At 40.4% G+C, this 15,987-nt stretch overlaps 1 protein-coding gene across 1 annotated transcript in view; it reads right to left on the bottom strand.

Moving 5' to 3' along the window:
* TG (thyroglobulin) overlaps window positions 1–15,987 on the bottom strand; it is a 364,454-nt gene that overhangs the window by 179,289 nt on the left and 169,178 nt on the right. The window lies entirely within an intron of this gene.

Raw genomic sequence — 15,987 nt, 5'->3', positions numbered from 1 at the left:
ATATCATAATGAAAGCTAATGCAGACAGACTACCCTAAAAGAGGTATGGTATCAGAGCTAGAGAAGTGACACAATCATTGATCTACTTTGCCTTGGAGAGACAACAATTGGGGTATGGGAGTCAGTTCTAGGTACCATGTTTTACAAAGAAATTTGATAAGCTGGAGACCATCCAGGTCTCTAGAGATTATCCATCTCTACCAGGAATAACCATTGGCATTTCCTTAGTCTTCAAACCTTTCTTGATCTCTCTGCAGTATTTACCACTGTTGACCACTCTCTCTTTCTGGATTCCCCTTGGTTTTCTTAATACTGCTCTCTCTTCTTTTTTTCTTCTTTCCTATCTGACAGCTCCTTCTTAGTCTCTTTTTCTGGATCACAATCCAGACCACACTCCCTAACTGTGGCACCCCAAAGAGCTGACCTAAGATCTTTTCTTTATTACTCTATGCTTTTTCTCTTGGTGTCCTTGGGTTCCCAAAAGTTCAGTAATCATATCTATAGAGATGACTCCAGTACCTCCCTCCCTCCCTATTCAACCCTGGTTTCTCTCTTGAGTTCCAGTCCTATATTGTCAGCTGCTCATTGAACATTTTCAAATGCATGTTCTGCAGGTATCTCACTCAATATGTATAAAACAGAATTCATTATCTTTTGCCCAAAACCATTCTCTCATCCTGACTCCCCTATTTCTATTAGAGGATACTGGTCCTTCCAGTAACAAAGATTTGCAATCTCAGAGTCATCCTCAATTCTTCACTCACCCTTTCAAACTTATATCTAAACCATGGCCAAGACTTGCCAATTCTACATGTTTCACACTCATTTCCTTCTTTACAGTCATATACCCCAAGGCCCTTATCACCTCTTAATCAGACTATTTTAATAGACTCAAAATTAAACCTATTGCATCCACCCTTCCCTTTTCCAATTCATCCTTTACAAATCTGCTAATGTAACATGCCTAAAACACAGATGTAACTATATCACTTTCCTGCTCCAAAGTTTCCAGTGGATCCTTATCATGGTTGTGCTGGAGGCAGCTCTAACTGGCTAGTTAATCGGTAAATTGTCAACATGAACATTTACACCTCGGGAATTGCTACAAATCAGGGCTTAATCTACTGTTTGGTTGATTTTCTAGACTTAAGAAAGCCATAGAGAAAATGCTAATAAGGCAGATTAAACTTGAAAGTGTATCTAGTTTAGAGACATTATTAAATATTTACCAGGGAAGCCCTGCTCCCTATTATCTCCTAGCATAAACTACAAATATCTCTGGTATTTGAAGCCCTTTGCAAGCTGTCACCAGACTGCCTTAACAACCTTATTATAAATTGTGCCCCTTCACACCCTCTATCATCCAAGGCAACTGTCCTTGCTATTTCCCAGCCATGACATTCTATCTTCTACCTTTTTGCTTTTGCATAGGCTGTTTCTCATAAGTGGAATGAACCTCCCTTTCATCTCTCACTTATAGAACCCTTAACTTTCTTAAAAGTTCTGTCCCAATAGCACCTCCTAAACTGGGCCTTTTTTGATTCCCCAGGCCGCTTCTGCTTCTCCTCATATTGCCTTGTAATTTACATACGCTTTTGCCATCACTAGAATGTAAGCTACTTGAAGGCATGGACTATTTTCACTATTGTTGCTGCTGTTTGTTTGTTTTTACATTTGTATCTACAGTGCCTTGCAAAGACCCGGTACATAATGGACACTTAATAAACATTTGTTGACTGATTGATCTTGCCACATGAATGAATGAGAAAATTCATTTATCAAGCTCTTCTGGGACACAAATATAAGTAAATAAGAGATTTTCTGCCCTCGAGCAAAATTTATATCTGAATGTAAAGGAGAGTTAGAAAGTGAGGCAGCAAGGAATATATGCATGGTAGCATGGTTTAGAAATGGATCAGAAGTGTTTTGTTGTTGTGGTTGTTGTTGTTTGCCTTTCTTGCTATCCCCAGCACTTAACTCCTAGGATATAATAAGCACTTAATAAAGGCTAGTTGACTGAGCAAGTGACTGACTGGTAGTAGCCTAGTTCCAGGCAAGAGAGGCATAGTGAAGACTTAGAGATAGCTGTACTGAAGAACAACACTTCCAAAAGATTAGTCAGTGGATTATTGGAGAGAATAGGGCAACATGGTGACCTGGAGACACAGAGTTCAAATTCCACCTCTGAATGAGACTATGGGCTAGTCAATCACTTAAATCTCTCAGTTTAATTTTTATTATCTGCAAAATGTGGTAAATAATAGCTGTGCTGTCAGCTTCACAAATTATTGAGGATCAAATGAAATAATATGTAGGTATGTTTAATTCATTGGGGGAAAATGATATTTGATTCTAAAACATCACGTGTGTCGTGACAACTAGTGAATAGTCAACTAGTTGAGGGGCACTACATTGACTAGCATGTGGATTGTTAGTCTAGGAGGTCTTTCCATTTCAAGAGGGGAAGTTAAGACTTCTTTTAGCAGGAGGATGATTTAATTGCATGAGAACTGAGAACCAGAAATAAGAGAGAATAGGAATACGAAGCTTTGGACACAGTCGATTCTAAGAATTCTAAGAGAAAGACAGTTAGTCAGTGAAGGGGGGGGGTGGGAGGGAACTGAGAATGTTCAAAGCCTTGCTTCAATGAGATATGCATTGAAGCTCAGGGTTTAAATTCTACCCATTTAAAAAATTGTAACTTCTGTATATTCCCCTCCCACACTCTTTTTTTTTAACTTAAGAAATAAATTTTATCAAAGCTTCTTGTTTTTATGTAAGTCATTTCTGGGGGGAAATGTTGGTTATTTTAAATACTTGTAAATTTCCCCAATCACACCAATAGAAAACCAGATGAGGCCCTGAAGAGAAGTTAGGAGCAGTAAAAACCACCAAATGACCCTAGGAGTCAAACTCTGAGGCTCTCACATGAAGGAAAAAGATAGAGGGACATTCAGAATGTTCCACTATTTCTTGTAGTTGTTCAGGTTTTCAGTCATGCCCAACTCTTCGTAACCTCATTTGGAGTGGCTTGCTATTTCTTCTCTAGCTCATTTTGTAGATGACGAAACTGAGGCAAGCAGAGTTAGTTAAGTAACATTCCCAGGGTCATACAGCTAGTAAGTATCTGAGGTCAGATTTGAACTTAGGAAGATGAGTCTCCCTGACTCCAGGACCCCCTACTCTATCCACTATGCCACCTACCTGCCTCCCTATAATGCTTTACTGTTAGACACATAGTATCTTCCATTGAGAGTCCAAATGTCTTAGTGGCAAGAACACTGAATTTAGAGTCAGTAGTTCTTGTGGTTCAATTCAATTAATATTTGCTAAGTACCTATTAGGTACTGAAAGTACAAAATTAAAAGAAGTAGTCCCTAACCTCAGGGCTCAGGTCCTAACTCTGCTACTCCCTATTATTATGTGATCTCAGATTTAATCACCACTCTGTGTCCTGTTTCCTTATCTACAAAATGAATGGTTTCAACTAATCTCAGAGCTTATTTTGTATTATTCCTCCTTTAGATACTTCCTGTTCCAGCCAAATTCACTTTTTCATTCAGTTCCCCATCTCATCCTGACATTTCCTGCCCTCTATCATTCATTCAGACCAACACAGTCCCCACTGAAATCTTTTTCTTCAAGACCAAACTCAAGTATCATCTCCTCTACATTGACTTCTTCAGCTAAAAATACTCTTTCCCTTCTTATTTTTTTTTTAACCATGTTGTCTGGATTTCTTCTTTGCCTTTATTACAAGTCATTTTATACTGTACTCCAACGTACTCAAGTCTTATCCCTTCATTAGACTTGAAGGTCCTTGAGGTCAGAGACAAGGTCACTTTTCACCTGTACACCCTCAGTGCTTAGCATGTGGCCTTAGACCTTTCTGTCTGATGTTCAGCTAAAACTTTCTGTCTGTGTCGTCTTCATCCTTACAATGTGAGCTTCTTAAGAACAGGGACTATCTGAATTCTCTGTTTGCATTCCCATTAGTGCACTGCTTTGCACACAATCGGAGTTTCGTAAATGCTTTTTCATATATTTATTCACACAGTAGGCAAAGGATAAATGTTTCTTGCACTGAAATGCATGTAAGGTCACTTTCTGTTCTCATAGTCTGTGATTCTCTCTGAGCCTCAACTTCCACGTTTGTAAAATAGATACAAATAACTTCCTGCCTACCTCACACAGGGTTCTTGAGAAGATCAAATGAGACAGTGGATTTAAAGTTCTTTAAAATTGTCAAGCCTTGTGCAAAGGTGAGGAATTATTTGTACATGTCTTTATCTTTTGGATTAGGTTTCCCCTGAACTAATGTAGGTAATGAGATTTGAGGAAAGTGTGCAAAAACAGGAAAGATCTAATTTAATTTTAATGGCCTTTCCTCATTTTATGCCCCACCAAGTTCCTTCTGTCTCTTTCTTGGGAGCCGTGGTTGTCTGCTGCTTGATCCATAGGCCACCCTACTGGTGGGATGTTACCATGCATTCCTCTATGGGATGAAGTTTTGTTTTAATGATGGCTTCTGGGAGCAGTAAGAAGACCTTCATTTGAGTCCCCGCTATTCCCTACATGACTTTGGTCAAGTCACAACTATATGCTGAGTTCAAATCTGACCTCAGACACTTAACACTAGCTGTGTGACCCTGGGCAAGTCACTTAACCCCAACTGCCTCACCAAAAAGCAAAAAAAAAAAAAGTCACATCTGTATGAGTGTCAACTTTTTCATCCATGCTTCAATTTCTTCATCTGTAAAGTGGGAACCATAACTACTACAGATTAGCGTGAGGCGCAAGTGAAACAGCAAAAATATTTGGTAACTAAAACAAGGAATAAAACACAAAATATCAATTATTCCCGAGAAAGAACGATTAATGAAGTTAACGTTTACAAATGTAGGGAAGTACTGGATGAAAGAAATGGATATTTAAGATGAATCTTACCAAAGGAAAAAAGGAATTTATTATAAACACCTACCCATCTGCCTCCTAGAGGCAGAGATGGTACAGTGGATATATCACTGGTCTTAGAGTCAAGAAGACCTCAGTTCAAATTTGACCTCAGATACTAACCATGTAGTCCTGGGCAAGTCATTTAATCTCTGTTTGCCTCAGTTTCCCCAACTGCAAAATGGGAATAATAACAGCAGCTACCTCACAGGTCTGTTGTGAGAATCAAATGAGATAATATTTGTAAAGTGATTAGCGCAGATCCTGGCACATGGTAAGTGCTACATAAATGTTTATTCTTTTCTCTTTCCCCCCTATCCCCAAAAAATTCCTCTAGACAGAAAATAGACATTCTGACTATACTTATCTTTCTATGCCCCTGGACACTGAACACAATGCTCTTCACACAAAGCAGGCACTTAATACATATTTTGTTGAATGGATAAATTTGATTCAATAATCACTTGTTAATGATGTTTCAAAAATCTGATATAATCTCCTTTAATGCTCTTATAAGTTAGAAAAGCATTTACTAGATATCATGTTAGAACTAAAAATCCCTTTCACCTGTTAAGTTGAATGTCTCCATACCTATTCACATAATTAAAATTTTTTTTTTGGTAAGGGTAAATGGGGTTAAGTGACTTGCCCAAGGTCACACACAGCTAGTGAGTGTTATGTATCTGAGGCCAGATTTGAACTCCGGTCCTCCTGACTCCAGAGCCAGTGCCCTGTGCCACTTAGCTGCCCCGTGCCACTTAGCTGCCCCGTATTCACATAATTTAATGTAAGTTCTCATAATTACTTTGTAAGAGGAGAATTATTGACCTAATACCTTAAGTTATAATCCAGAAATCTAGTGACATTACTGAAGAAACCCAGAAAATATTGCTAAGGATTTAGATATCTTGGGCAAGAAATTGTAGATAGGAGAGACAGTTGGTGTTATCATCATTGCTGACTATGGAAGGCAGAAAAGAAAGGAAGACTTGTGAAGTGAATAGGTGTTTTAGGAGAGTATCTGAGGATATGGTTGGTATTTCTGGAAAATGCTTTAAAATATGCCAATGCAGTGGTGCAGTGGATAGAGCACTGGCCTTGAAGTCACGAGGACCTGAGTTCAAATCCGGCCTCAGACCAAACACTTGACACTTACTAGCTGTGTGACCCTAGGCAAGTCACTTAACCCCAATTGCCTAAAGATTAAAAAAATATATGTTTGCCAATGCTAGGTTCCTGACCAGAAACAGAGGCTACCACACAAGAATTTGCAAGAATATATTTGCCTGGACTCTTTCAAATTTAATAAAAGGGGCTTTAAACTGAAAAGAAAGAGGATAGTATAAACTCTATTTGTATATCAGTAGATATCATAGACCAAAGGTTCTTAACTTGGGTTCTTTGTATGGATGGATTTCAGGGAGTTGTAAAAAAAAGCAGAGAAAATAGGGGGGGAAAGAGGGGAAAATACAGCTTAATTTTCCTTAACCTCTAATTGGAATTTAGCATGTCCTTCCATTACAAACATAGACAACAAACATTAATGAGAAGGAGCCCATGGGCTTCACCAGACTGCCAAAGGAGTTCATAATACCAAAAAAAAAAAGGTTAAAAATCTTTGTCACAGACAGTAGATAAATGTAAAAAGGATAACAACAGAAAAACCAAAAGCTTTATGGTAGGTAGGTGAAATCAAAGGAAGGAGGCAGCAATAAAATCGATCTCCTCAGAAGTATATGCATATATGTACAAAGGGAAAAAAGTGGACAACAAGCATAACATGAAGCCAAAATGTCCTTGTAAATATCACTGAAACTGGGGAGGATGACACCTCATGACTAAAATATGATTATATGTCATGCAAAAGAAACAGGGCAGGTCAGGGTGGGTGGCATTGGAAGATAAACTCAGCATAAAGGCCAGAGTAGGGAAGCATTTTAGAAAAACAATTAGGTAAAAAATAACATTGGCAGAACCAAAATCAATATGGCATCTGAGTAAACTACCACCCCCATAGACCAAGAGATGAACCTGATGAAGAGTTTGTGAAATAGATTACAAATCACAAACCTACCATAGTAATAGAGGAGAGGGGACTTCATTTATCCAGAATCTACTGGTTATCCAGAATCTCTCTCTCTCTCTCTCTCTCTCTCTCTCTCTCTCTCTCTCTCTCTCTCTCTCTCTCTCTCTCTCTCTCTCTTAAAATCAGAACAGCTAACAATTGTGTTACTTCCTTAGTGATAATTTCATTTTTTGAACATTGGAGGAACCAGCAAGAAGAACATCTATTTTTGATCTTATTTGTCACCAAGAAGGAACTAGTTGCTGATAGAAAGGTAGGGGTTGATTGAGTCAACCAAATGATCACCCCAGCACACTTAAAGGAAAAAACAAGACATCTATCTACCTTATCAGGTATCAACATCTTTATTAAATCAAAGTCATTAAATCATGATGTTGAATCATTTCATTAAAAATCATGATTTTTGAATCAAAATCATGAAACTAATTTCACTTCATCTTGCCCATGAATCTTTTCTAAAATAGCAAGTCAGTTTGGAACTTGCCATTGAGATATCTGGCCAGTTTGGTGGTGGTAGTCATTCCTCCCCAGCTCCTGAGAAGGAAATACAGGGAAGGGAAGAAGTAGGAGAGAAGAACCTTGCTCTCTGCCCTCCCCAACTTTGGTCAGAGGATTTGGAATTTTCCTCAGCATCCTTAGCAGCATCCCTAGAACAGCAGTGGCTGGTGGCAGTGTCTGCACTGGGCATTGAAGACAACTAAATACACTAAGGAAAGACAGCTTCAGGATTTGCTAAGGGGTATGAAAGAACTAAAGGGAACTTCATGAAGAGACTATAAAGGAGAGGAAAGGGATCCCAACAAAATGAGCTCAAGTTATGAGTTGTCGGCTTTGTTACAACCACTCTAAGCTACAGCCCTCTTGCCCCTGCACCACTTATGAGAGAGTTTTGTACCAACTGTTCTTAGCATATCATCTTAGTAAATATATGTTTTAAAAGATAATTAAGGTTGACTGGCTAACTTATAACGGATTGGGGGGGAAGCACATTGGTTCATGAGATACAGAATTAGAGAAAAACACCATCTCAGTATATCAGCATCCCCTAGAGCCCCAAGGTAAGTAGTTGCCCTCTACAGATCTAGAATACCAGTGCGGTTATGGGATAAAAGACTGTGCCTAGAACATATGCTACAATAGGATGGAAATGATAGGACCTTTGGAGAGAAGTGAGCACTCCATCTCAAATTGTATGTTAGAGAAAGGAAGCAAAGCTAGATGCAGTCTGACACACTCCCTAGATTGTGAAAGATCCTTATTTGTAAAATAAGGCTTGGGCTAGATGATTCCTGTGATCCTAATTAAATGTAAGCTATTATTATGTAACAGTGACCATCACCTCGGAGCATATGTGAGGATGGGCCTTCTCCTTGGCTGCTTCTGGTAGACCCCTGGATAAAGAGCACGTACACTGGAGTCTTCTGGTTGATCTCCATGTACATCTCTATGCCTGCTCCACCCCCAGTCTCCAACCTCTGAAACTATGGGATACCTGAAAGAAGACTGGCCTCTAAGTCAGGAAGTGTGGCCCATTCAGCTGACTTTAAAAGGAGTGACTGTGGAACATGGTAGGTCTATTAGAGCCCCTCCCTTGGACCTCCTTTAAAAGGGAAGGGATCCCCACCAATCAGTTACCTAAGGTTTCTGCTTATACATGGTAGCAAAAACACATGCTGAGAAAAAGTAAGGTTGGATCTCAAGGCCCTAGAGGAATCTTCTGCTTTGTGTTCCTTTTCCTGAGCATGGGTGGAGAATGATCATAAATGATGGACTTTTCGAGTCCGATGCTACCTCTGGAGTTCCTGGGTTTCTTAGGGTGTGGCCTCTGAAATAGCTTCTCACTGAAGAAGATAATCATTGACAAGAAAATGAGCCATGAATGCAAAGCTGGCCGAAAGATACCGACCTCAGTGAATGTTTTGGACAGCAGATACAAAGTAAAAATGAAGAGCCTGTTCTTTGTATCATTCTTTAAGTGTTTGTCCATGTCAGGGGTGGGGAACCTGCGGCCTCGAGGTCACCTGTGGCCTGCTAGGTTCTTGTGTCTGGCCTTTTCACTGAGGCTAAATTTTACAGAATAAATCCTTTTATTAAGGGGATTTGTTCTATGAAGTTTGGAGTCAGTCAAAGGGCCACATGTGGCCTTGAGACCACAGGTTCCCCACCCCTGGTCCATGTGTACTAGGGAGTCATTTATGTTTAAGCATTGTTTTGTGGTGGAAGATATAATTGTTATATCGTAACCTCATCTATTTGTACATCGAGCATCTTTCTAGAAGGGATCCTTTAATCCCTTCTGAGGAGACCCTAAACATGGGCCAAATCTAAGGTCTGTTTTAGAGATTGTTCCCAGAGTTTGATTCTGGGGTGGTAGGAGCTTAATGAGAAAGAAAATGAGAGAAGAACTTAGCTCCCCTATTTGGGACCACAGCCCTTCCGAAATGAGCTCATGGGTCCATATGAGCACTAGAATTAAAATGCTTCATGCAAGAGGGCATCTCCATCCCTTGGGCTGCAGGTCTTTACATTATTATTATAATACCCCACCTCCATCCCCTGCCAAGAAAAGCTTATTTCTTATGACTCCTTTCAAAGGGTGAAACCATGTTGAACGATGTCAAAGTTGACCATCCACAAAAACCCAATAAGCTAAACACACAAAAAGTTCCTGCTGTAATGAGACTTTTAGATTCTGACAGCTCAGTGGAACCTACACCCAGCCGGCAACTTTCCCCCTTACATATCTATGGAACGCATCCAAACCCTGAATTCCTTTTGGGTAACTGAAAGCACAGATGGTCTAGTCTCAGACATATTCCTATTCTGCAACTCTTGTGGTTTCAAATCATAGTGGTAAATGCAGATCTAAAAACATCATGGCTCTAATTCTATGTTCAGAGTATCTAATGGAGTCGGTAGACGCTCTGCGTGTTTGGGTATGAGTCTGTCTGCACGTGCAGGAGCACGTGCTTAAACAAAGGGAGTGGAATTTCATGACTTCTTTGAGTAATTCAGACCCTAGCTAGTTCAATGCTTAGCTCAATCGGAATGGGAACACTCTCAAACTCTCAAATATACTTGTAACTTTTCTTGAAAATAGGAGAAGCAGTATTTGAGAGGCTTAAGAACTACTAGATTTAGAGTCACCAAATCTTAGAATCTTAGAATTAATTGGAAGTGACTTCAGTGGCTAAATCATCCAACCAATACCCAAACAGGAATCCCCTTTATTATGTACCTCACAAGGTCATCCATAATATACCCACAAATTAACCTGACAAAGTTATCCAGCCTTGCTTAAAGACATCCGATAAGGGGGTCCTTTTATTTTTTCTTTTTTAAGACCAGGTCTCCCTCTCCAGCCCAGCTCCCCTTCAAGGGCCTGACCCCAATACTAATCAACACAAAAGCTTTACTCGGCTCTGTTTGTGTTAATCCAGGCTGGTTCATCCCTGTGTAGGCAGCCTGGTAGCCCTCCATTCTCAAGGGTTCACCAAAACGGCACCAGACTTAGTGCATATATCCTGCCAGCTTTAGGCCTACTACAGAACTCCCAAACTCAAGGCATCCCTCAGCCTCAGCCTCCTCCAACAACAGAGATTATAGGAATGGGCCACTATGTCTGACTGGGACCCACTTCTTCTTGAGACAGCCCCTTCTGCTTTTGGACAACTCTAATTATTAAGAGGCAGGGGACCTGGGTTGGAATCCCAGCTCTGCTATTTACTACTTATGTGACCTTGGGCGAATCACTTATCTTGGAGCCTCATGTCCTCTTCGGTTTAACTAGATCATAGATTACAGATTTCTTAGAGGATATACAGTCCAAACTTCTCATTTTAGACATTGCCCCAAATCTCATAAATAGTAAGTACCAGAGTCAGGATTTGAGCCCAGATCTTCTGACTTCAAATTCGGTACATTTTCTATTGTGCTCCTTCCATGTGGACCCATCTAGATCTAAATACTAGGATCATTCCCAAGGGCTCTGATGCGGAGGTGTGTTCATCAACTTGCAGCCCCATTGATGAACTTCCCACTACCCTACAATCATAGATCTAGAATCCAATTCCCTTATGTTGTAGAAGAGGCACCTTGGGCCCATAGAGGTTAAATGACTTGACTAATGTTATACAGTTATTGAGTTTTGCAGGCAGAATGAAAACCTAGGTCTTCCTGACTCCAAGGCCAGCACTCCATCTACTGTGGCATGTTACCTCTCAATCAAAATGTTTTTGATGGTCTAAGGGAATTTGATTTGACAAAAAGAAGAGTTCTGAGGCCCTGAGTCAAGATAACTAAGTCTTTGAATGAAAGCACTGAGTTAAAAACAATGTCCCCTTCCACTTCAGCCATAGTCTGGCTCTGTAATCACAAGTTTTGGAAGGCAGTCTAGCACAGTTTTCTAAGCTGGTAATTAAAACTTTCTTTGCAATTTCTGGAACCCTGACATAGATAACATCTTCACCACAGGCAGAGTGAGGAGCCAAAAAACTGTCCTTTGGATGCCCAATTTGACCTGAAGTAGATTTTATACCAACACCCAAGATCCTCCTGCTTCCAAGACCAGGGCCATTCTCCTGTACTGGTGGTGTTGGTTCCCAGTAAAAGCTTATCTTGGCAAATTCTTGCTACTAGGAGGAGGCAGCATTTAGTCACATTGTGTAGGCCTTATACTCATCACTGCTCATTTGTGTATATGGGATGAATGTGGCATTTTTGGAGGGCCATGGGTTTCCACAATGACCTTACAAAAGAAACTGTTTTGCAAGTGGTAACTAGACTAGTCTTTTCTGCAAAAATGAAGAGAGAACACAGAACTATAGGATCACATATTTAAAGCTGGAAGGGACCTTAGCAGCCATCATGTCTAACCCCCATATTTTACACGTGACCTGGGTGTGTCTGGGCCTGTCTAGATCATCAAACACAAATGTGCCCCAAGAAGACTTTGGAGCATGGCCAGATCATGGAGGCCTCTGCATCCTCTACAACATAGGTGGGGGCAGCCTGTGTTGATTGGCTGCTTTCATGTTTAAAACTGGCTAAAATGACCTGGTTGCTCTCCGACTGTCAGAGTGAAGATCCCAGTTCACCCACAGCACAAGCTATGGTATGGAGCAGCCAGCCAGTCTGTCACAGAAGTTCTGAGAAGCCAGGCTTTGGGGGGTACTTGAGCCCAGAGGTAGTTTTGGACTTGAAACTGAGACTGTGCAGTATAAGCTATTAGGATATGAACCTAATCTCCTTCCCACCCCCTCACTCCCCACCCAGAACCCCTCCCCTCCAGACTGAGGTACAAGGTACATGACTCCCAAATGCTGGGGGAATAAGTTTGTACATTTATGATTACATTTTTTGGAATAAATATTTCCTTATAAGAGTTAATCTGACTGTTAGTGGCTAAATGGACTTGGGGTACAGGGGACCACTCTAATACTTGGGAAATACCCCATCAATGAGAGGCTAGAGCCATTCACAGAGAGCTTAGACAACTCTTAAACTCCATAAGGGTGTTAGAGAATCCTGGGGTTGGGGTGAAATCTAACCTGTCAGGCAGTGAGGGCTATAGTCATTTGTGTCAGGAAACCAAGGTCTGGAGAGGCTATGAATTGCCTAAGCTAAACAAAGCTTGTAAGTGAAACAGCTGAAATTCAGTCTCAGGAGAAATGATAGCTACAGCATGTTCTCAAAGTCAGGAAGACCGGAGTTCAAATCCTGCTTTAGACACTTACTAGCTATGTAACCCTAGGCAAGTCACTTAACTTTTTTCCTAAATTTGTAAAATGAGGAAAATACTAGCCCCTAACTTAAAGAGTTATCCTGAGGATCAAATAAGCTAACATATATAAAATACTTTGCAAATCTCAAAGTGCTATATAAATGATAGCTAGTAGTAGTAGTAGTAGTAGTAGTAGTAGTAGTAGTAGTAGTAGTAGTAGCAGCAGCAGCAGCAGCAGCAGCAGCAGCATCACCATCTAAGCTCCCCTCTCTTTCCAAGATACAACATGTTTATCTAAACTAATGTTTAACAATGTTTGGCGAAGCCAAACATAGATACTCCAGACCCCTAAGGGATCTTTGACTCCTTCATGTCTCTTTTCCCCTCACTCCCTCCTTCCAGTTAGTTACTAAGGTCTTTCCTTTCCTCTTCCTTAGCAACTATCATATCTATATCCCAATTTCTAATTCCCTTACCATTTGTACCACCTAGGTCATCATTATCACTAACCTGGAATAATGCAACAGTCTCCTAAAGTTTCCATGCATCCCCAACCTCTCTCCTAAAATCTTGCCTGTTGTTTATGGCTGTGTGAGTTGGGGTAAGCCACTCAACCATCCTTGTCCTTCCAGTCTCCTTAACTGTTAAAGGGGTTGGACTACCTGACCTCTGACCCTATGATCCCTCTCCAATTCATCCTACACATCCCTGCCAAATTTCTGAATGAAATACTTCTCCCTTGAAAGCCTTCAATGTCTATTGCCTGCTGAAGAAAGTTTAAACCCATAGCATTCAACATCCCCGCCCCCCCCCCCCCGAATCTGGCTCCATCCATCAATGCATCATGGTATAATGTAAAGAGCACTGATTAGAGTTAGGGGGAGCTGGATTAGAATCTTGGTTGTGCTGCTTTCTATTTATATGAACTTAGGCAAGTTTGAGGGACTCAGTTTCTTGCAAAATGAAGGGGCTGAATTGAATGAACTCTAAAGTTTAATGAGGTGGTACAGAGGTTAGAGCATTGGGCATTCAGGAAGACCTGACCTCAAATATGACCTCAGACATTTGCTAACTGTGTGACCTTGGGCAAGTCACTTAATCTGTTTGCCTCAATTACCTTAATTGTAAAAGGAGACAATGACAGCCCCTTCCAAGGCTTATTGTGAGGATCAAGTGAGATGATATTTGTAAAGTGCTTAGCACAATGCCTGGCACGTAATAGACTCCTTCCTCCCTATTTATGTATGCAAATATATTACATACACTTTTTCTAGGATAGCCCATTTTAAGCATGTTGTCTATACTGGGGGTTATACATATAGAGTATCGGCAAAGATGGCAGGATTATTGGCTCTGAATTTTGGGTTTCAGCTCAGTCTTTACCGAATCTATCTGACACTGATTCTTGACTCTCTCTCTCTCTCTCTCTCTCTCTCTCTCTCTCTCTCTCTCTCTCTCTCTCTCTCTCTCTCTCTCTCTCTCTCTCTCTCTCTGTAAAGCTAGAAGTTATTCCAAGCTTCACTCTCTATTTAAAAAGAGGAAAATAGTGTCACAAAATTCTAATGCTGGTGAGGTTTGGATTCAGGGTTCCTTACCTCCTTTTTTTGTCTTCCTCTACTGCGGCTAGGGATAATCTCTCAAATTTATAATAACTAAAGCATTTGCAGTATTAGTGATAGAGAATAGCTTCCTGTTACTCCCTCCTGAATAAAATTTACATTTTAACAAGCACTTTCAATGCTTACACTCAAAGGCACTAATTTGTGTTAGGAATTTCCAAAAGGTAAATGAATCAGATAGTATTGAATGAAGTAACCTTCTCTAGCTCTCCTAAAGTAGGGATAGGCTACAGCCAGCTCTGACCAGATGGTGAGAGTTGATTGTTAAATTTTCAGTATGCTGGCAAAATGTTAGTAATGCAAATTAACCTTGAAAGCGGGTCCAGTATACTCCCCACCCCCAATCTGGTTGTTGTTAAGTATTTACTACCATGCTTTTCAGTGTAGCTGAGATTTGAACTAAGGTCTATCTCACTCTAAAGCCAGTGTTCTTTCTACCATTCTCCATTGCCTTACTAGAGGCTGAATATGAGGTGGCCAGATTCCCTAAGTTCTTATATTGGCATAAAATAAAACCCTTTTTCCCTAATTCTATTTGAAATATGCTGAAGTTAAAAATAAGGCATTATTGGGTAAATAGGAGGGGAGACATGATCAAAAGAAAGTACGAAGCTTTACAAAGGTATAGAGTTCTGTATGCATTTACCCCCTGTCCAATCTTGCCTGGGAGCCTGGCAAGTGCTGGAATAGAAGGTATCATCCGAATGAACCTCAGATATGCAGAATACTCTGTATTAGATATTAAGGAAATTCTTACAGAGAGTTCTTAGATGAAGAGATCAAAGGAACCTCATAAGTCATAGAATAAACAGAGACCCAGAATGGGTATTAATTTGCCCAAAGTCACAAAGGTAGTAGGCACCAGAGGCAAGATTTGAACCCAGCTCCTCTGACCGTAAGGCCAATGATCTTATCACTGCATCATAAGCGAGGTTAGATTTTGTTGTCCCCCTCCCCATATTACAGATATTCATAAGTGGTGGCAGGTGGTTAAAAAAAATCCTAGTTCAATAAAATAGTAGAACAAAGAAAATCCCAGGTGGTATTAGTTTGGCCCACCTTAAGATTGTTTCAAGATTATTTGGGTGTTTCAGCAACTAAACCCTCTGGTATAGGGCCTGAGATAGATCTGTCTTACACTGAATTATACTTCAGAGAGAACAGTATTCCCTTTACTGAAGTCCTATTGCAATGTATCATCATGGCCTGGAGGGGATTCTGGAGTCTTGAAGGCTATACCAATAGGGCATAAGGTCTGGTAGGCCCCACCAAGCTAGAACACTCCCCCACCCAGGACTAGCCTAATGGTATCTATCTGTTGTCTGAGGACCAACCTAGTGAACCCTAAAGGGGCACGTCTTCAGACTGCCTATTAGGAGATGTGTATGTGTACGTAGATACACATATGTATATATGAATCTAGATATGACATTTATGTCTAGACATGTGTAAACACACACATTATATATAATATATGTAGGGCATAACAATCTAAAGATTAGATTCAATTCAGTACAGAGGAGTAACAACGCACTCATCAGTGCAGGTGATCACACCACTGAGCTCATACTCGTATTCTGAAATACTGAAGTAAATGAACAGTGACA

This window comes from Phascolarctos cinereus, unplaced genomic scaffold, assembly GCF_003287225.1.
Source record: "Phascolarctos cinereus isolate Bilbo 61053 unplaced genomic scaffold, phaCin_HiC Scaffold_4;HRSCAF=312, whole genome shotgun sequence".
NCBI lineage: Eukaryota > Metazoa > Chordata > Mammalia > Diprotodontia > Phascolarctidae > Phascolarctos > Phascolarctos cinereus.
Note: the sequence above shows the minus strand (reverse complement) of the source record. Positions and strands in the feature narration are given on the sequence as shown.